This window comes from Peromyscus californicus, unplaced genomic scaffold, assembly GCF_007827085.1.
Source record: "Peromyscus californicus insignis strain IS unplaced genomic scaffold, ASM782708v3 Scaffold_6__1_contigs__length_162567912, whole genome shotgun sequence".
NCBI lineage: Eukaryota > Metazoa > Chordata > Mammalia > Rodentia > Cricetidae > Peromyscus > Peromyscus californicus.
The window spans coordinates 11,792,661-11,815,045 of NW_026294584.1; positions in this window are offsets into that span (position 1 = coordinate 11,792,661).

The window sequence follows — 22,385 nt, forward strand, 5'->3', positions numbered from 1 at the left end:
TTTCCAAATGAGTTAACAAAATTCATTTTCCTTGTTTGTGGGGAACCCGGTATCTCTCATGCCCACAGAGCTTACCAAAAAGACAGTAAGTCTATATTTATTTTTGGAGGATCTTTCTCATCTACTTTCAATAACAATTCTTGCTGTCACTCTACACACTGTGGCACTAGTCCATAATGGGGTCAGATGTTTTACACTGTTTTAAAGCTGTCTAATGTGGCTCTGTTTACATACAGAGAACCTTGTACTTCCACAAAGAAAGAGTTCAATTTAGTCACTGACCCTTCTCAGTGTGGTACCGATGCCCTGACTCAGTCTACAAGAGGAATTGCCTCTCAGAGATGAAGTATATATTTGATCTCTCACAGACAGATGAGAAAACATAAATTAATTTCTGGTGACCATTTTTGGCTAAATATCCCAGTAGATGAATTAGATTTTCTCTGTGTCACTCTTCAAATGCTAGGTATCCTAGAAATATTACAGACAAGAAAATTTAAAGTACATTTAACTTCATTTAAATTTCACTTTCCTTTTAATCAGAACATCTTGGTTCCAATTCTGGACTCTACAGGGAGCATACTTATAAAAGCTCCTTCTGCAGCTCAGTGGTCAACAGAATTAAAGTTGGAAGTTTTGGACTAGATTTATGAAGATATTTTTACATTTTCCAAATAGAGTTTGACATTTCTTTTTTGCTTGTTAAATATTGCTAAAATATGCATAACCTCCTCACAGACTTCCAACCTGTATACTGAAAGAAAGGTAAATTATCCTAACTCAAATGTATTATGATATAAAAGTATTTGAATAAAACATGTACAGTATAGATATTTATTGTGGTCAATTTATACATCAAATGTACACAGATATATACAACACCAAAATAACATTTTAACTCATTAAACAAAAATGACCAGTGCAACTTAAGAAAAGGAACTGGAAAAAGTACATTTATTGCAATGGGTCATACATGCTCAGCTTGTCAGCTCTCCTCTCAGCACCAGTATTATCTTCACAACACAGAAGATCATTAAAAATATCATCTACAAATTTGTTCATATAGCAAAAAAAAAAGACATTTGTGCTTTCTCTGATAGGGAATGTTTCCAGATAAATCTGCATCCCAGAATTTGCCACTGGTCATGCCAGAGAAGCAAGCACAGCACACCATGTGTGGTATACCTTGTGTGGTACACTATCTGTGTTACACCATGTGTGGTACACTATCTGTGTTACACCATGTGTGGTACACTATATGTGGTACACCTTGTGTGGTACACTATATGTGGTACACCTTTTGTGGTACACTATCTGTGGTATACCTTGTGTGGTACACTATGTGTGGTACACCATGTGTGGTACACTATCTGTGTTACACCATGTGTGGTACACTATATGTGGTACACCTTGTGTGGTACACCATGTGTGATACACCTTGTGTGGTACACCATGTGTGGTACACCTTGTGTGGTACACTATGTGTGGTATACCTTGTGTGGTACACCTTGTGTGGTTCACCTTGTGTGGGAAACACCATGTGTGGTACACCTTGTGTGTGGTGCACCTTGTGTGGTACACTATGTGTGGTACACCATGTGTGGTACACTATATGTGGTACACCTTGTGTGGTACACTATATGTGGTACACCTTGTGTGGTACACTATGTGTGGTACACCTTGTGTGGTACACTATATATGGTACACCATGTGTGGTACACTATATGTGGTACACCTTGTGTGGTACACTATCTGTGGTATACCTTGTGTGGTACACTATATGTGGTACACCTTGTGTGGTACACTATATGTGGTATACCTTGTGTGGTACACTATGTGTGGTATACCATGTGTGGGACACTATCTGTGTTACACCATGTGTGGTACACTATATGTGGTACACTTTGTGTGGTACACTATATGTGGTACACCTTGTGTGGTACACTATCTGTGTTACACCATGTGTGGTACACTATCTGTGTTACACCATGTGTGGTACACTATATGTGGTACACCTTGTGTGGTATACTATGTGTGGTACACCTTATGTGGTACACTCTGTGGTACACCATGTGTGGTACACTATATGTGGTACACCTTGTGTGGTACACCATGTGTGGTACACCTTGTGTGGTATACTATGTGTGGTACACCTTATGTGGTACACTATCTGTGGTACACCATGTGTGGTACACTATATGTGGTACACCTTGTGTGGTACACTATGTGTGGTATACCTTGTGTGTGGTACACCATGTGTGGTACACCTTGTGTGGTTCACCTTGTGTGGGAAGCACCATGTGTGGTACACTTTGTGTGTGGTGCACCTTGTGTGGTACACTATGGTGGTATACCATGTGTGGTACACTATATGTGGTACACCTTGTGTGGTACACCATGTGTGGTACACCTCGTGTGGTACACCATGTGTGGTACACCTCGTGTGGTACACCATGTGTGGTACACCTTGTGTGTGGTACACCATGTGTGGTACACCTTGTGTGGTTCACCTTGTATGGGAAACACCATGTGTGGTACACTTTGTGTGTGATGCACCTTGTGTGGTACACTATGTGTGGTACACCTTGCTGAATCCAGTGTGTTCCTTTTCCAGGACCTCAGCTTACTCCTCAAGGTCAGATTGTCTAAGATGTAGAAGACCAGCATTTTCTTTAGAGAAAAAGACAATGTGGGAAGTTTATTTATACAGAAAAAGAAGAATGAAGACACATATATGAGGATATTATTTGTGTTGCTTATATGTTTGTTTGTTTGGATACAGGCAGTTACACCAAGGACATTGTAGACACTCAGTAAGTGCTAGACCATAGAGCTATAGAGGTACATTCAGGCTTCATTATTAGTAATTTGTTACTTATTTATTTAGAATGGAACTTTCTAAGTTGCTCAAGGTGATCTTGAATTTTTTATCCTTCTGTCAGTCTCCAGATTCAATGGGACTACAAGTATATACAACATTCCATTATAAGCACATGATAATTAAAATGAAGTTCTTAAGTCTCTGCATTATGATTACCATGCTACTTTGTTAAAATATATATATATATATATCCCTCTCTGTATGAACTGTTCTATGTATCCATGGATGGAGCAGAGAAAAGAATAAAGAACATTTAAGTCAATCCTTTATGAACACAGTTTTGTATACATTTATATGAAAGTGATTTTTTAAATGGAATTTATAATTCTAGTATATTTTCCTGAAGGATAATGCTTAAGAACTCATCTCATACACATGAGTTTGAGTCTTGACCTGGTCACTTATGAAGTGTCCATGAATTAATAAACTCTTCATGTATTAGTCAGTTAAACTGACACTTACATCACATATGACATTTGATAATTCATTATTAAAATGAATGCCTTTATTCTAAGAAAGCATGTCCAGTAAAGATATCACCATGTAAAATTCGGAATGGACATGAATGGACATGAATGGACTCTATTATGAAACAGACCTACATAAACGTTTCATTTCAAGTCTGTCTTTTCTGGCTATGCCTCCATCTGCTCTACTTAGAGCTGCTCTTCCTTAGAAAGTTTAGGAAACTCTGAAAAAAGAGAAGGTTGACTTTATTTTTCTCTAAGCATTTTATTATCTAGTTTTTGCAGTCTTGCTATTGTAAGTTTTACCATTATCTTGTCCTTGAATAATGTTGTTAAAACCCAGAATAGACCAGGTCTGATAAAATGACTAGTGATCGCTGTTCTGTGATAAAACAGAAATGAACTCAGGGAGGAAGGAACTTCACTGAACAGGTTACCATCCCTCATGAGGGCGAGTCAGGGCAGGAACTCAGACAGAAACTGACACACAACCTACAGAGGAACACTGCCTCCTGATTTGCTGCACTGGCTTGGTCAACCACTATTTTTATGCTCCTCAAGCCCAAGTGCCTATGGATGGTTCCATCACAGTGGCTGGGGCTCTCCTGTATCAAGTAACAATGACCAAAATCTCACAGACATTGGCACAAGCCAGTGTGGTCTGAACAATTCTTCAGTGGATGTTCCCTAATTTTAAATGACTCTAGGTTTATGTATGTTAACAGCTAAAGCTGACTATGACAATCACTAAATTGCAAATTGAGAAACAAATTAGATACCAAAATGTCTAATCATTCATTCAAAGCAGGACAAATAAAGACCTAATGGATTGTAAAATCTTACTTTGTCATAAGAAACCTACTCTTTTATTTTGTAAATAATGAATAGCAAAAATATTTTGTCTACTTTTTTAATTAATTAAATTTGTTCTTAGATAACTTCACACATGGACACAATATACTCCCATCCCTGCCCTCTCCTATCTCCCCATCAGCCCTATTTACTCCACATCTTTCCACAAACATGTTCATGTCCACTTGTTTTGTGACCAGTTAGATTTAATCAGGGTTATCTGTGTGATCATGCATTTGGACCTATCTGTTGGTGACTAGTGGACTCTGTGGTGGGTATACTACAGCAGTAGGCATATAAACAGTAACCAGGATTGAAACACTGAAGGAGAGAACTCTGTGAGTCCCTACCTGTTCTGACTAATTATTGACATGCTAGTCTTTGTGGTCCCACTGTAGTAATCATCATTTTGTGATGCAATGATTCCAATAGTTGTATCAAGTCTAGAGGATGGTACTTTCAGCCCTTCTCCCCATCTTCCAGCCAGTATTAACTTCCCATCTTTCCTCAACAGTGGTCCCTGAACCTTAGAGGATATTCTACAAATACCTTGTTTAGGCTCAGCCCTAACTGTCACTTATTCTCAGCAGCTTGGGCAGCCATGAATGTCTGCATTAACTCCCAATATAATGTAAATATGGGTTTCTCTGATTAAGGCTGGTAAAGCTTCTGCCCATGACATAATCACAGATATTTAAAAGGCAGTTTGATGATGTGTCTGTTTAGTTAAACAACAGTAATAAGAAGCAGCATTTTATTTCAGATTTAAAACACTTTACTTGCAGATATTATTCTTTAAAGTATCAGAAGCAAAATCTGTTCTGCCATCTGAATTATAACAGAGGAGTCAAAGGTTACCAGAAAGGGCATTGACTCAGAACAAAAAGACTTTCAAATTTAAATGTTAATGGCAGTAGGTTACATTATAATTAAATCACAGGTCCTCAAGCTTCACTATCTGTTGCCTAATATTTTCCACATTCATCCCCACTAGGAATTTAGCATGGTTATTAGCACTAACAAATTGCAATCATTAGCTAAAGTTTCTTTTCTTGTGGCCTACAAGTCACTGTCAACTCCAACGTTGTCCCCTTAGTAAACATTTTTCTTCCTTTCTCCCAAGTTTGGCACTACGAAATATACGGTAATATATTTCTTAGATATGAGAGTATATTAATTTATACAGATTGTAACCCATTTATGTGTTTCTCTTTCTTTTCCCTTCCATTTTTGACATTGTAATAAAAGATAATGACATTTTATTATTCTAGCAGGGGTGCACCTTGCTATAATTTCAAACCCAAATTTTAAAAGTAACACAGATGTTTGTGTCACAGGAGTCACAGAGTAGTATGCTGTGAGATGTTCTGTATGTCAAATGTGTTGCTCTGATTGGTTAATAAATAAAACACTGATTGGCCAGTAGCCAGGCAGGAAGAAGTATAGGCAGGACAAGGAGGAGAAGAATTCTGGGAAGAGGAAGGCTGAGTCAGAGAGACACTGCCAGCTGCCACCATGACAAGCAGCATGTGAAGATGCCAGTAAGCCACTAGCCTTGTGGCAAGGTATAGATTTATAGAAATGGATTAATTTGAGATATAAGAACAGTTAGTAAGAAGCCTGCTACGGCCATACAGTTTGTAGGCAATATAAGTCTCTGTGTTTACTTGGCTGGGTCTGAGTGGCTGTGGGACTGGCGGGTGACAGAGATTTGTCCTGACTGTGGGCCAGGCAGGAAAACTCAAGCTACAGTAGTATATGTAGGGGATTCATCTCTTTGCTAAAATAACTTAATATAGATAAGGAAGAGCAAATGAATACAATTTTCAGAGGTACTTGAAATTTATCTCTTTTAGTTACTTAATCTCTTCCAGGATATCACTGAACATTTATCATACCATTTACTTCAGAGGAAGCTGATATTTTGAAATTCATAAGTCCCTACTGCTTCCTAGAAGGACAGAGATGGCATCAGGCCCATCATTCCCACCCTTCCTCACTAACTTTCTCTGTCATTAAGAACATAATGAATTATTTATCACTAGAGGTTCTGGCTGCAATGGTTCCTGAAGCTCAATAGATAAACCTACTCTGGGCTTTTCTTATACATTTTCATCCAACTATGATATTTCCATGATTTTTGTTATGGAACTAAAGCATTTTACTAAAACAACAAGAATATCCTTTGAATGTTAAGTACACAATAACTGTAAAAGAAAAATTTTACTTTCAAGAACATTGAAAGGTTCATGTCAAAATGTGAACTGATTTATGATAACTACAAGTCACTCAACTGTTTCATATCTTTCTCCTCCATTGGTTATCCTCAAACCAAATAGTTATTTTCCTCATATCACATTAATATTTTCTTTGAGTTTGAATGCTTGCATTTCTCTTTGTGTCAGTAATGTTTTATAACCCACACTATATAGTAGGTTTCATCTAAATGGGGATTTGTTTTAGCTTCATTAAATATTAGTTCAATTGTCAGTATATATTGAGTACTTTTTGGGTCAAGCATCTCACTGAAAACTTGGAGCAAAATATTACCTACACTACCTACATTCTCAAGAAATTTTTATTACCAAGTGGACACAGTCATGCAAATAGTGTACTTGATTGTGACATTAATCAACTACCCAGATTTGGAATCATCTAGGAGGCCCATGCTTCTGGGTGCTTGTGGGGATGTTTCCACAGAGGATTGAGGAAGAAAGGCCAATCTCTGAGTGTATGTGCCACACCCCCCTTGTAGATATAACCAACCATCTTATTAAATAAGAAACACAGAACCAATGCAAAGATGCAAAGAAGAAAGCCAAGAAGTCAGAGCTAAGAGCTAAAAACCTTACCCTTCCTCTCGCAGTGGTCCTGCCTCTCTGAAAGAGAGCTACTTCCTGTGTCTGTCTTTTTTTATAGAGTTTCTGTTCTGCTTTCTCATTGGTTGTAAACCCAACCACATACCTCCTAGTCACTGCCTGCCTGTACAGACCTCCAGGTCTTCTATGGTTGGTATTGAGATTAAAGGCATGTGTCACTAATGCTGGCTGTATTCTTGAACACACAGAGATCTACCTAGCTCTGCCTACCAAGTGCTGGGATTAAAGGTGTGCACCACCACTGCCCAGCTTTCCTATGGCTTGCTAATAGCTCTGACCCCCGGGCAACTTTATTTATTAACATACAAATAACATTTTGGTACAAATAAAATACCACCATATTTCCCCCTTTCTATTTTAATGAAAAGGAAAAAGGTTATAACTAACATAAGAAAAACTATATACAAAAGTACAATAACTATATACAATATATACAAGTAATAAATACATAAACAAAGTCTAGTCCATTTGTATTTGACAAATTCAGAGAAAATAATTCCATTATCTATCCTATTTTGGTAAGTCCAAAATGTATCTAATTCACTTTCTATTCCAATTAATCTTCAACTATAACTAACTAATCTTCAACTCCCTCAGAGATCCAAGAAGTAAAATAATATTACCTAATAAAAAATAAAAACAGGAAGTACATGCAAGCAACTTCCAAAAAAATTGTGAGTTAACAGAAACAGCCAGCTGCCTGGACAGTCACCTGAGGTTTCTCCACAGTGTTGGGGCATCATCTTCAGCCTATAGGCTTAGCATATCTGACGGACTCATTTGTGAAGTAGGATGTACACAGCGTCAATAGTTTGACCTCACATTAGGTGAGAGCAGTCCATGTACCAGAACCACCTGAATTCCACTAGTGTCCTGTCATGATTTAGGATTTTAAATTCTGGAAATTGTTGTTTTTTAAATTCAGCTGTCCATTCTTCTTGGCTGTGTATATGCGGCTTCATCTCAGCATCCCGTTCTTCTCCACATCCCTCTATTAAATGCCAGTCTACTATTGAGAGGCATGAGCTTAGTTACTCTTCAAGAATAATGGTTTCAGCTACTGTTTCATTGCACATCAGAAGCCATCGGCCCACTGCCTGTTAAGCTGCCTTCGAAGAAAAGGGCACTGTACCTTTTCTGGATTGCAAAGGCCACTTCAGGGATGGTGCCATATTATCCTGGCCTCAGAAGATGCCTTTTGATAAAGCCATAACCACACTTGTTTTGGCAAGAATCAGTAGTCCTTTGTTTCATGTCCTGTCTGCCCTGTTTGTCAGCAGTTGATTTGAGGATACTTTGTTGTCCAGTGGCTATCTTTTGCCACAATGAAAGTTAACTCCATATGAAGTTTCTTCAATGCCCATATTTTCTCTGAAGTAGATTGGTACTGCCAGGAGACGACATGTCTCATAGTCATAACAAAAAAGAAAAATTTTCTAAGTTATTAAAACATTTTAAATGCCATATTCTGTAGACATCTGAAGGGTTTGAAGATGACCTGTCTATCTAAAATATATCTGCTCAATTTTTAAAAGATACCTATAATGACTACAAGTTCTATTGTAATGTCTAACTACTAACTTTCATTTCTTTATATCCTAATAGTTGGTAATAATAACATTCAAGGATCAGAAAATTGCATTACATTGTTAAATGAATGGTATAAGTACAATTGGAAATATACATATAGCATTTTCTAACAATGTCAATTTCAATATATATAATTTGTATACAATATAAAACAATCCAATCCAATGTCAAGTATTTAAAACTAGTAATTGTCTTTTGTTTCTTTCTTTTTTTTAAAAAAAAAACAAGAACCTTAAATCTAATCTCCTTTGCTTAGCCTTTTTCCTAACCCTTGACAACTTGTAACCAATCCCCCTAAACAATGAAAATTATCCCAGACCCAAAACCCATTAAAAAGACCAAAACACCACCTGCCCCACACCACCTCTTTGGGAATGTGGGTGTTGTATTCTTAAAATTGCATCCTGCTGGGTATGAGTGAAGGTATCTTTATCCTGAAAAGAAAAATTTTAGGTTAATTGTCAAATTCTAAGAAAGGTAATTATATTCTTTGTTATCCAGTCTGTGTATAATGCCAAAGTTCAGGGTTTATCTCAAGTCCTAATTCAAGTAGTCTTTGAGACTGGATCATCTCAGCTAGCCCTCTCAAAATTGCTCTGAGCACTTTGTAGTCCAAAGCTGACCTGTAGATGATGTTTGTCAGCTTAATGATATTATTATTGTCCACATGGAATTGTTGTTGTTGTGGGGCCCCATCTTCTTCCTGGAGACTTCAATTGATGTTAGGCCTGGCCGTGATTTCCTGCAGAAAACTAATAAGAGACTCAAACACAAAGACATATATATGCAGCTAAGGGAAGTCTTTTTTCTTTCTAGAATTAGTTAGTACTCTATATGACCATTCATATCTTAACAAAGTTTAATATATATATATATATATATATATATATATATATATATACCTTGTAAATTTTGATACAAAATTCATAGTTTAAGAAAAGTTTAAAGAATCAGAATAGAATCAAAGAGTTGAGATTAGTAATAGAATAGTCCCTTAATTAATTTGGCTTTTCTCCTGTCCCATAGCAGAAGATAGCTCTTTTCTTCTGGCATGATACAGGGAGTTTGCATTTTCTTTTTAACAACATGCTTGAGTTTAAAGAAGGAGAGAGCCATTCTCCAACTCCAAAGTCAGTTTTAAATTTTAATTGAACTGGGACTATTAGAAGACCAATTGTGTTAAATCTTTAGAGAAGAGCAGAAACAAACATTTAGGAAGACATAAAATTTTTTAGATGATATATCCATACGCCATTTCACTCTGTTTCCTGGGATAGATGATTTGTCCCTTTTCTTCAGTTGTCTCATTTGTCCAGTGTTCTTCAGATTCCTTAGCCTTCATTCTCCTAAAAGACAAAAAAAAAAAAAAACCTTTCCCCAATGTTTTTTGGGGATGTTCCTTTTTGGCAAGTTATCATCTGATTAAACGAAAAGGCATGTGTTACTGATATAAGTTGGTTTAAAGAGGATGTTCATGTTGATTGATGAACTATCACCTCCTCTAATTAAGAGGTCTCTCTTGTTCAAATCGAACCTTTATCAATTTTGATGGTACCCACAGCTTATCTTCTCCTGTAGAAACAAAAGCAAAACCTCGTCACCAATGTAACACATATCCTGGTTTCCATTCTGAGGTCAACACATCCTTTAAGTATATAGGCTGATTTAGTTTTATAGTTTTTTTCTATTATCCAATGTCTCTCTGCAGCTGTTGTTCCTTTCTCATTGGCATTGAGAAAATTCAAAGTTAATAGAGCATTATGCAGTCTATTTCTGGGAGTTTTTGTTACCCCTTTCTGTTTATTTAGCATATCCTTTAGAGTTCTGTTTGATCTTTCTATAACTGCTTGACCTGTAGGATTATGTGGTATGCCTGTAATATGCTTTATATTGTAATAAGCGAAAAACTGTTTCATTTTAACAGAGCATTGTCAGTTTTGATTTGTGCAGGTATACCCATGATGGCCATAACTTCTAACAAATGAGTGATTACAGAATCAGCTTTTTCAGAACTCAAAGCAGTTGCCCATTGAAATCCTGAATAAGTATCAATGGTATGGTGTACATATTTCAATTTTCCAATTTCTGCAAAGTGAAACACGTCCATCTGCCAGATTTCATTTCTCTGAGTACCCTTTGGGTTACATCCTGCTGGTAATGGCATTTGATTGTAGAAGGAACAAGTAGGACATTTCTTTACTATTTCTTGGGCTTGTTGCCAGGTTATGGAAAAATCCTTTTTTAAACCTTTACTATTGACATGATGTTTTTTTATGAAATTCTGAGGCCTCCAGCACATTTCCTATCACTAATTTATCAATCTCATCATTGCCTTGTGATAGAGGGCCTTGCACACCAGTATGGGATCAGATGTGAGTTATATATAAAGATGACTCCATTTCCTGATTTTATCTTGTAATTGAATAAATAGTGAGGTTAATTCTGAAGCATCAGGGATAAATTCTGCAGTTTCAATATGTAATACCACTCTTTCAGCATACTGAGAGTCAGTTAATATGTTGAGAGTTTCTGAAAAATCCATTAATACCAACAGAATAACATACAATGCTGATTTTTGAGCTGAATTATAAGGACTTTGAACCACTTTACTTAAATTTTCTGATTTGTAACCTGCCTTTCCTTGTTTGTTGGCATCTGTATAAAATGGACGAACTCCAGATATGTTTTTTTCCCCGTACCATTCGAGGCAAGATCCAATCAGCTCTCTTTATAAGATCAATTCTATCGCTTTTGGGATATTTGCTGTTAATTTCTCCCAAAAAATTACTGCAAGCTCTTTGCCAAGATTCACTTTCTGTCCATAGTTTTTCAATGTCCTCCTTAGTTAAAGGTATGACAATTTCTGCTGGGTCTACTCCTGCTAATTGATGAAGTCTCAATTTTCCTTTCCAAATCAAGTCAGAGATATTTTCCACATAAGTTTTTAATTTTTTATTTGGTTTATTTGGTAAAAATATCCATTCCAATATAATACCTTCCCTCTGCATTAATATTCCTGTAGGAGAATACCTAGAAGGTAAAATAACCAAAATGCAATCCAGCTTTGGATCAATACGATCCACATGCTCTTTATGTACTTTCTTTTCTACCAAAGCCAATTCTTTCTCAGATTCAGGTGATAATTCTCTTGGACTATTTTCATCCTTGTCACCTTCTAAGGTTTTGAACAAATTATTCAGTTCATCATTTTTTACCCCAACAATAGTTCATAGATGAGAAATGTCTCCAAATAATCTTTGAAAGTCATTAAGAGTCTATAGTCTATCTCTCCTAATTTGTACCTTTTGGGGTCTAATTTTTTGTAGCTCTATTTTATATCCTAAATAATTAATAGAATCTCCTCTTTGTATCTTTTCAGGAGCAATTTGTAATCCCCAGCAAAGCAAAATTTTCTTTACTTCTTCAAACATTCTTTCTAAAGTATCTGCATTTGAGTCAGCTAGTAAAATATCATCCATATAATGATAAATTATAGATTTAGGAAATTTTTTATGTATCACTTCCAATGGCTATTGTACAAAATATTGGCACAGAGTTGGGTTATTCAACATTCCCTGTGGGAGGACCCTCCACTGAAATATTTTAACCGGTTGAGAATTATTATAAGTAGGCACTGTGAAAGCAAATCTTTCTCTGTCTTTTTCTTGTAAGGGTATTGAAAAGAAACAGTCTTTTAAATCAATTACTATGAGAGGCCATCCTTTTGGTAACAGAGTAGGCAAAGGAATTCCAGATTGTAGAGTGCCCATTGGCTGAATTACTTTGTTAATTGCTCTAAGGTCTGTTACCATTCTCCATTTACCAGATTTCTTTTTAATAACAAATGCAGGAGAATTCAAAGGGCTGGTTGATTCTTCAATATGCTGAGCATTTAACTGTTCTTCTACCAGCTCTTCTAAAGCCTGTAGTTTCTCTGTTGTTAAAGGCCATTAATGAACCCATACAGGCTTGTCTATTAACCATTTTAAAGGTAGAGCTGTTGGTGTCTTTGGGAGATCATCAGTTGTTGTGCTCTGTTCTTGTATAATGTGGATGGCTGCTGACCACTCAGAATAATGCCTTCTAATAGTTCTCTCAGAAATATGTGCTAGTTTAGGATTTGTTTCTGAGATTGGAGGGATGTTAATCTGAGTATTCCATTGTTGCAACAAGTCTTGACCACACAGGTTCATAGCTATGTTAGCCACATATGGTTTTAATTTTCCTCTCTGTCCTTCTGGACCTATACATTCAAGCCATCTTGCACTTTGTTTCACTCGAGATAATGTCCCAATTCCTAATAGTTGAGCATTTACCTCCTGAAGAGGCCAAGTTGGATGCCAAAATTCTGGTGCAATTATGGTAACGTCCACACCTGTGTCTACCAGACCAGACAACAAAACACCATTTATTTTTATTGGTAATTTTGGTCTTTGTTCATTAATAGAAGTTTGCCAAAAAATTTTCTTTATGTTTTTTCCTGAATTTTCTATTCTCTCTATTTCATCATCCTAACCAGCATGATTTATTCCAATAGGCATTTGGTTATTTAATTGCTCTGAGTAGGGGTTTCCTCTACAACTGCTGGAGAGGTTTGAACTGGATTTGCTGTGAGGGCCTGCCTGAGGCCCCTCTGGGAGTTTCCCGATGATGGAGGCAAAGGATTACCTTGTCTGTCTCTTGTTGATCTATGCTCGTTGGTCCAGTTTTTTCCCTTACCACACCTTCTGCATACTCCAGAAGGAAGGGGCATTCTGTTGCCATTGTTCCTTGAAAAAACATTGTTTCTAGAAATGACCTGTTTACAGTCCCTTTTCAAATGTCCTTGCTTTGCACATCCAAAACTTCTAACATTCCTCAAACCTTTTGAAATTGCTTCTCCTACCCACATATCATCATGTTCATGAGCCTCAACATTAACCATGTCTCTAATCCAATCTTCCAAGGATGCAGATCTTGCCTTTAATGGCCTAATTATTCTCTTGCATGCTGCATTTACATTCTCAAAAGCCAAAGATTCGATTATTATCTGACTGGATTCTGAATTCAGGACCATTCCCTTTACTGTTGAAGTCAATCTTTGTAAGAAATCTGTGAAAGATTCTTTTGGGCCCTGTATAACCTTTGCAAATGACTGGTTTTTTTTTTCCTGGTTCCTCAACTCTGCGCCATGCATTCAAGGCTGCCGTTTGACATAAAATTAGGGTTTGCACATTATATAAACATTGTGTTTGTACTGAAGCATATTGGCCTTCTCCAATAAGCTGATCCTGGCAGACTTGTGTTCCTTTATCCCTCCTTTGTTTTTCTATGTTTTTAGCCTCCTCCTTGAACCACATTTGCCACTGGAGCTTTTGTCCGGGTTCCAGAACAGCCTGTGCCAGCTCCCATCAGTCCTGTGATAGAATCCTATTATATGTTGACCAAGAGTTTAACATTTGCTTTACATATGGGGAATGCATCCCATAAGATGCTATTGCTTCCTTAAATCTTCATAAGTCTAACATTTCAATTGGAATCCAAGTACTTTGTTCATTCTCTTCACCAGGTACCTGCTGTATGGCTACCAGATAAATTAAGGGTGATTGTGTGAAAACAGGCTTTCTTTCTGTAACCTTATGATCCAATTTTGAAACAACTTCACTGTTAATTTCTTCTGTCTGAAGTTGAATTTCTCTATAATTCATTTTTACAGGTTTAACAGGTTTTTCTAAAACTGTTATCCTGGCACTTAAATTGACTATCTTTTTAAATAGTAAAATGAGGATAAGAAAAGTAATAAAGTGCATAATTCTCTCAATATTTATCTTCTCATATACTTGTTCCATTGCCAGACTGCCTAAAATTTCAAACAAAGCCCAATTTTCTTCCAATGTACACATAAAACCCATTTTTTTAATGTGAAAAAAATTCTCTTTCAAATAGTTTCCTTTAAAATATTTGATATCTTAATTGACTTACCAAGTCTGCATAGAACAGTAGAAATCCGAGAGAATTTCAAAACAGCCACCTAGTATCCGAGGAGTGAATCCAGAGAGAGAGAGAGAAAGAGAGAGAGAGAGAGAGAGAGCAAGAAAGCGTAGCCACAAGTTCTGGCTAAAAGCTTAAATCTGGCCACATGTTCCCTCTTGAGCCAAGTCAAGTCAGGGCTCGGCTTCCTTAAGCTCTGACCACGTGTGTTGGCTTTTCAGGCAGGGGCCCTATTCGGCAGGGCAGGCCTGAGTTGTTTGTAGCACCAGCTTTAAGCAAGAGGCAACAGCTGCATGTAACTGCTTGGGGCTAATGTCAGTCTGGCCTGAGACCAAGCTGACCTGGGCCCGATCTAGGGAGGAAACCCAGGAAGCCCAGGCAGGAAACCAGTCCTGCCACCAAGCCAAGCCAAGTGGTTTTTAATGGATTCTTGTCACATTGGGTGCCAAATGTAGATGTAACCAACTGTCTTATTAAATAAGAAACACAGAACCACTGCAAAGAAGAAAGCCAAGAGGTCAAAGCTGGAGCTTAAAAACCTTATCCTTTTTTTTTTTTTCAATGAAGAAAGCCAAGAGGTCAGAGCTAAGAGCTAAAAACCTTACCCTTCCTCTCTTGGTAGTCTTGCCTCTCTGAAAGAGAGCTACTTCCTGTGTCTGTCTTTTTTTATAGAGTTTCTGCTCTGCCTTCTCATTGGTTGTAAACCCAACCACATGACCTCTTAGTCACTGCCTGTCTGTACGGACCTCCAGGTCTTCTATGGTTGGTATTGAGATTAAAGGCATGTGTCTCCAATGCTGGCTGTATTCTTGAACACACAGAGATGTACCTAGTTCTGCCTACCAAGTGCTGGGATTTAAGGTGTGCACCACCACTGCCCAGTTTTCCTATGGCTTGTTAATAGCTCTGACCCCCAAACAACTTTATTTATTAACATACAAATAACATTTTAGTACAAATAAAATATCACCATACCCCCTGGGTTAGGGTCCTAGACTATCTAAATCTGAGAGAGTCAATTGAACACCAATATTCATCTCTCTTTGCTATGAATGCAATATGAACAGCTACCTCATTGTCCTGTTATCACTGTTACAGCACACCTGCCAGCACCTCTTCCCAGATGAAATGCTCTGAACCCTCCGACTCTGGTTCCCAACAAGCCCTTCCTTCCTTAAGGAGCTGCTGTCTGTTCTTTTGTCACAGCAAGAAAAGTGACTAATGTTCACTGTCACAAGTAAAATTACAGAGTAGAGCTTAGCACTTAGTGCCAACTTCAGAGTTCTTTCTCTGCTCCATAACTGTGAAGCTGTTCAGAAAATTTAAGCTCTTCATTTGTAAAACAGGTGGAAATATAATGTGTGTGATATTTACAACTGTTTACTCATATTGGTAAAACATTAACTATTAAATAATTGGCAGGATATCTCACAAAATACTCACTGTGATTATTGGGAGAAAATGTTAACTATTATTATATCTTCATAAAACTGTTTAATTAAGGGTAATAGCAAAATTACAACAAAACTTAATGTTTAATTTTGGATACAAATTTCAAATTAACAACTTGTTGTAAAGGGGGCACAAAGTGATACAATTATCTACTGTCTGTAGCTATATTTTTTTCTGTAAAATCCATAGCTAAAAAGAAGGAAATTTAGAGAAATTAGTAATAGTTAATGGTGAAATACTGATATAAAAATAATACCACCCTCCCATTCCTAACAAAATAATTGTTTCTAACAGAAGAAGAGACAATAAAGTGTATGGTTGATAGAGGGATCTACAAAAGAAGAATCATGCTCTTCCCATGAAAACCCAGGCTACATCATTATTAAGTGTGAAAAACAGGTATTTGCAACTATTATAAATAGTATTATCAAAATTAAACCCAAATGTAAAAAAAAATAGGTAACATTTGAAGTTTTTAAGGAAAGGCTTATGTCAATTTAATGCCATCAAAATGATATACCAGGCTCCTATTACTGGAAAAATAAATTATTTACATGGTTTTAAGGGAATGAAACTGAAGAAAGCAGGGGTTGAATGGGTTCATAATGGAGTAACAGAGACCCAAGTAACATTAAAGTCAACTTGTAAACTGAGTATCTGTGGCTACTCAGATACTTTTGTCACATTTCAAATATGAACGTGAATAGGTACTAAATATCAGAGAACTACTGTTAACATTCCTAAATAAATATGATAATGAAATTGTTAAAATGAAGAAAATGTTTCATGATTTTTGATAAATGTGTCCAGAATTGCATAGGAGTGGGATTGCATAGGCCATTCCATTAAATAACTATGGAAAAGTGTAAAATGAATGTGTTGGGAGCCCAGAGAATTACTGAATCTGGGTAGCATGCATAAGGTGTTTTTACCTTCTTCTTTTTACTTTGTGAAGCATAAATCTAATTAATCTAATCAACAAAAACAAGGAGTCAAATATTGAGGTAATAACCTGAGATCAGAGAAGCAGAGTAGTAGTCACTAATGTCTTCTTACATCTCCAAATCCTCAGACCAAAAGAGCCAAGATCCTGTCTCCACCTCCTGAGTGCTGAGATTAAAGATGTGAGCCTCCTAAGTGCTGGGATTAAAGGCATGAGCCTCCCATATGCTGGGATTAAAGGTGTGTGCCATCACTGCCTGGCATCTATGGTTAACTACTGGCTAACTCCACCTGATGTCCAGGTAAGCTTTATTTGTCAGAAACATAAACAAAATTACACTCAACATTTCCCCCTTCTGTCTAATTAAAAAGGGTACATTTTAACTAACATAGAAAACATAGATACAATAAGTACAATAACTGAGTACAATATATATAGTAAGTAATTAAATTAGCAATGTCTAGTTCATTAATATTTGACAAAATCAGAGAATATACTCTGTCAGGGACAAGGATAGAATCTCTAGTTAGTGGAAAAATACAGACCCCCATAAGACAGGGAACTAGATCATCTTACAGTCAGGTTGCCTAGCAACAGGACATTGAGTCAGAGCCCTTGACCCTTTCACCCTGTAAACATCCTATACAAACATCCTGTTTGCTTGCCCCACCTTATGCAGATGACAGCTTTTTGCTCCCCCCACCCTGCAGGAACTATATAAACCCTCTTGGAGAAAAATAAAGTGGCACCTTGATCAGAATCTAGATTTGGTGTATTTCCTTGTATCTCCTGTCCCTATCATTCTGTCCTTAGGATGGTCGAGAACCTGTTGTAGCCCTGCAGGCGGGGCAATACTCCATTATCTATCCTATCTCAGTAAGTTCAAAGTGTCATACCTAATTCACTTTCTATGCTATCTTGCATTACCAACCCAAAATTATCATTTTAATGTCTCTCAACCTTATATACTTTACACCTCTTTAATGAGTTTCTGGTAACAAGGATAGCTATAATGGTAACTATCTGGTCTTCAACTCATCAGAGTCCTGAGAAGGATATAATATTACCCACATAAACAGGAAGTACGAGCAAACAACTTCCAAAATTAAGAAATGACAGAAATAGTTAGATGCCTGGACAGTCACCCAAGGTTTTTCTGCAACTTTGAGGTATCCATCTATGGCCTACAGTTCTAGAATATCTGACAGGCTTTTCTGTGAAGCAGGATATTTGAAGAACTGTCCCACATTGTCCTGGCAAGTTTTGGCAGTCTCTTTTGTGTCCTGCTTGTCCAATTTGGACAGCATACTGTCAGCAGTCAAGGCAAGGATGCTTTCTTGCACAGTGACTAACTTTTGCCACAAAGAAAGTAAATTCTAAATGGAGTTTTTTTGATGCCCATCATCTTCTCTGAAGTAGATTGGTGCTGCCAGAAGCAGATATGTCTCATTGTCATAAGAAAACTTATATTATTAAAAGATCTTAAATGCCATATTCTATAGATCTCTGATGTGTTTGAAGACTGTTTGCCTATCTAAAAATATATCGCTGTTTGACCTTGAAAACATACCTAACATGACTACACATTTGATTGTAATAGGTGACTACTAACCTGCATTTCTTTATTATCCTAAATAGTTTGTAATAATAACTTTGAAGGACTAGAAATTTACATTACATTGTTAGATGAGCTGTATAGGTACAATACTTTGAACAAGAGTAGAAACATATGTACAATATGTTCTAACAAAAATAATCTTAAATCTGTATCAATATACAAAATCCATATCAATGTAAAATATTTTAAACTAGTAGAGCTTTTATGGCTTAACAGTAGATTCAATAATCTATCATTTCCATAACATAAATACAGTATAACAAAAATAACCTCATATTTGTATCAATATATAAAAATTCAAGCCAATGTAAAATATTTAAAACTAGTAGTTGCTTTTTTAGTTTAAAAGTAGATTCAGCAATCTATCCTTTTATCCTATTTCTATATACCCCTTTTTCTTTTTAGAACAAGATTCCTAAATAAAATCTCCTTTGTTCAGCTTTTTTTTTTTTTTTACCAAAACAACTTTATTTTGTTATGTATTGTATTGTATTGTAAGGTATTGTAACCAAATACCCTAAATGATGACAAATATCCATAACTCATTAAATGACCAAAACCCACCCACCCCACCTCTTGGGAGTATGAGCATCATGTTCTTAAAATTAGCTCCTGTTGTCTAGGGGTGATGGCATCTTTAAGGGACCCTGAAAAAATTGGGATATTTGTAAAGTCCTGGGAGGTAGCTGTATCATTTGTTATCCAGGTTCTCTGTGATGGGAAAGTACACAGCTTGTCTCAAGTCCTGGCTAGAGTAGTCTATGAGGCTGGATCATCTCAGGCAGCCACATTGATATTGTCCTGAGCAGTTTGTAGTCCAAAGATGATCTTTAGGTGGTGTTTGCCAGCTTAATGGCATTGTCATAGTCCAGGTGGGATCATCGTTGTGGGGCCCCATTATCCTTTTGGAGACTTCAAAGATCACAGTTAAGAATGGTCATGGTTCTCTGATAAAAACTTAAACATTTTAGATGTCATATGCAGCAGATCTCAAAAAAGTTAAAGGATCATAATATGTTATATACACCCAGAGTACAAAAACTTAATTCTTAGTTACCTGATAGAGACTCAAACCTGAAATCATGCACATGAAGCTAGATGAAGGCTTTTTCTAGAATTAGTTAGTAATCTATATGACCATTAATATCATGACAAAAAGTTTAATATATATATATATAAATCTTATAAATTTTGATATAATATTTATTACCTTAAGAAAAGTTTTAAAGAGTCAAAATAAAACCAAAGAATTATGAGATTAATAACAATAGAGTCCCTTAATTTTGGGTTTTCTCCTGTCCCATATCAGGTGGCTCTTCTGACATGAGACAGAGATTTTAGATTTTCTTTTTAACAAGCATGCTAGGGTTTAAAGAAGGAGAGAGCCATGCTCCAACTCCAAAGTCAGTTTTAAATTTTTATTTGAACTGGTATGACAAAAAGACAATTTGCATTATGTATCTGTAGAGAACAGCACAAATAAACATTTGGGAAGATTTATTAAATTTTATCCTGTTGGAAATGTAATATACCAATAGACCAATTTCCTCTTTTTCTTGTGACATTTTATCTGGATGATACATCTTTTTTCTTCAGCTGTCTCATTTGTCCAGTTGTCTTCAGATTCCTTAGCCTTCATTATACTGGAAAGACAAAAACAAAACCCTGCCCCAGCCCTGACTTTGGGGAGTTTCCCTTTTGGCACATGATCAAATGAAAAGCATTTGTTAGTCGTATAAGTTAGTTTAGATTGAATGGTCATGCTGGTTGATAAACTATCACCTCTTCTTCAAATCACTCTTGTTCAAATTTAATCTTTATCAATTTTGATGGTATCCATAGCTTTTCTTCTCCTGTAGAAACAAAAGCAAAACCTCTTTCCCAATGTAACACATTCCCTGGTTTCTGTTCTGAGATTAACATATCTTTATATGTATACAGGTTGATTTAATTCAGTACTTTTTTTTATTTTTAATATCCAATGTCTCTCTGTGGCTGTCATTCCTTTCTTGTTAGCATTTAGAAAATTTAAAGTTAATAAAGCATTATACAATCTATCTCTGGGGGTCTTTACTACCCCTTTCTGTTTATTAAGCATATCCTTTAGAGTTTAATTAGATCTTTGTATAACTGCTTGCCCTGTAGGATTGTATGATATATTTGTAATATGCTTCATGTTCTAATATGCAAAAAAAAGTTTCATTTTACAGAAGACATATACTGGAGCATTGACAGTCTTGATTTGTACAGGTATCTCCATGATGGCCATAACTTCTAACAAATGTGTGACTACAGAATCAACCTTTTAGGAATTCAAAGCAGTTGTTCATTGAAATCCTGAATATGTATCTATGGTGTGGTGTACATATTTTAATTTTCCAAATTAAAATGAAATGCAAAATGAAACACATTCATTTGCCAAACTTTATTTCTTCATGTACCCTTTCTGCAGGCAGTGGAGTTTGGTTATACAAGGAACAAGTAGGACATCTTATAATTTCCTTGGCTTGTTGCTAAGTGATAGATAAATCCTTTTTCAAACCCTAGCTATTGATATGGTATTTTTTAATGAAATTATGAGGTTTATAGCACATTTCCTACCAATAGTTGATCAATTTCATTATTACCTTGTGCTATGGGGCCTGGAGACCCATATGTGATCTAATATGTTTTATATATAAGGGATGACTTTTATTTCTGATTATTTCTTGTAACTGAATAAATAACAAGGTCAATTCTGTATCATCTGGAATAAGTTCAGCAATTTCAGTATGTTAAACAACTCTTCCTGCATCTTGAGAGTCAGTAACTATGTTAAGAGGGTCTACAAAATCCATCAATACCATGAGAATATCATATAATTCAGACTTTGAAAAGAATCATAAGGTCTTTGAACCACTTTATTCAAATTTCCTGATGTATAACCTGCCTTTCCTGATTTGTTTATATCTGTATAGAATGTAGGGGCTCCGGAAATTGATGTTCCCCACACAGTGTGAGGAAGGATCCAGTTAGTTCTGTAAATTCTCTTGTTTGGGGAATATTTGTTGTTAATCTCGCCCAAAAATTACTATAGGCTCTTTGTCAACATTCATTTTCTGTCAATAAAGAGGAAATTTTAGCAGTAGTAAAAGGTACTACAATTTCTGCTAGATCTATTCCTTGTAATTGACAAAGTCTCAATTTTCCCTTTAGAATCAGTTCAGTAGCTTTTTCTACATAGGTCTTTAATTTTTTACTCTGTGAGATAAAAATACACATTCTAAGATATTATCTTCTCTCTGCATTAAAATTCTTATAGGGTAATGTGTAAAAGGTGAAATCACCAAAATGCAATCAAGCTCTGAAGACAAACAATCTGCATGTGTATCCTGTAATTTATTTTCTACCAAAGCCAATTCTCTCTCAGCTTCAGCTGATAATTTTCTTGAACTATTTAAGTCCTTGTCACCTTGTGAGGTTTAAAACAAATTACTCGGTTCTTGAGTTAATACAATTGTGGGCCAATGTCTCCCAGTAATTTTTGAAAGTCATTAAGAATCTGCAATTGATCTTTCCTGAATTCCTGACCTTTTTGGGTTGAATTGTTTATAAACGTATTTTATATCCTTGCTAGTTAATAGAATCTCTTCCTTGTATTTTTTCAAAAGCAATTTGTAATCCCCAACATGACAAAATTTTCTTGATTTCTTCAAACATTTTCTCTCAGGTATCTACATTTTAATCAGCTAGT